This window comes from Eimeria mitis, genomic scaffold, assembly GCF_000499745.2.
Source record: "Eimeria mitis Houghton genomic scaffold, Emh_scaff2038, whole genome shotgun sequence".
Lineage (NCBI taxonomy): Eukaryota > Apicomplexa > Conoidasida > Eucoccidiorida > Eimeriidae > Eimeria > Eimeria mitis.
This window is the reverse complement of record NW_013570361.1, coordinates 6138-6921: the sequence shown is the minus strand read 5'-3', so window position 1 is coordinate 6921 and position 784 is coordinate 6138. Positions and strand designations below refer to the sequence as shown.

General features: G+C 28.6%; 1 protein-coding gene across 1 annotated transcript in view; it reads left to right on the top strand.

Moving 5' to 3' along the window:
* Positions 1 to 784, top strand: part of EMH_0047700 (uncharacterized protein) — a gene marked incomplete at both ends in the record, with an annotated part of 5450 nt that overhangs the window by 423 nt on the left and 4243 nt on the right. The window lies entirely within an intron of this gene.

Below are 784 nucleotides of genomic sequence, written 5' to 3'. Positions count from 1 at the left end.
TTTTTTTTTTTTTTTTTTTTTTTTTTTTTTTTTTTTTTTTTTTTTGGTTGAGTTCTGCTTTTTCGCTTGTTTTTTTTTCAGTCTGTTCATCTTCTTCTTTTTGAATATTTTCTTCTTTTTCTTTGAATTTGAATTTTTTTGAATATATGCATTTGTTTTTTTTGATTCAATTCATTTGTTTAGTTTTTTTTTAATATATTTTTCTTCTTCTTTGAATTTTCTTGAATTTATTCATTTACATCTTTTTGATTCAATTCATTTATTTCTTCTTTTGAATATATTCTTCTTAATTCTTCTTTTTCTTTGATTTTTTTTCAATCCATTCATTTGTTTCTTTTTTTTTCTTTTTTTTTCTTTTTTAATCAATCCATATATTTCTTTGAAGTTTTTTGAATCAACTCATGTATTTCTTTTTTTGAATCAATTCGTGAATTTCTTTGTTTGTATGAATTCATATATTTCTTTTTTGAATTGATTCATGTATTTCTTTTTCTTTCTTATTATTTTGTCATTATAAGCAACAAGGAATGAAACTTTTTCTTATGGTTCCTTCTGCTCTGTTCTATTCTCCTTATTTTGAATCATCTTCTGTTTCGTTTCGAGTTTCCTTTGGTTTCCGTTTGCTCTGTGTCTGTATGCTCCCCTGTTGCTGCTGCTTGCACTCTTCTTCCTGCTGCGTCTTGCTGTTGGACGCCTTTTTCTTGCTGCTGCATGCGTTGCCGTGCTGCTGCTGTTGCTGCTGCTGTTGCTGCTGCTGCAGGACTGGGGTTTAGACGGTCTTGAT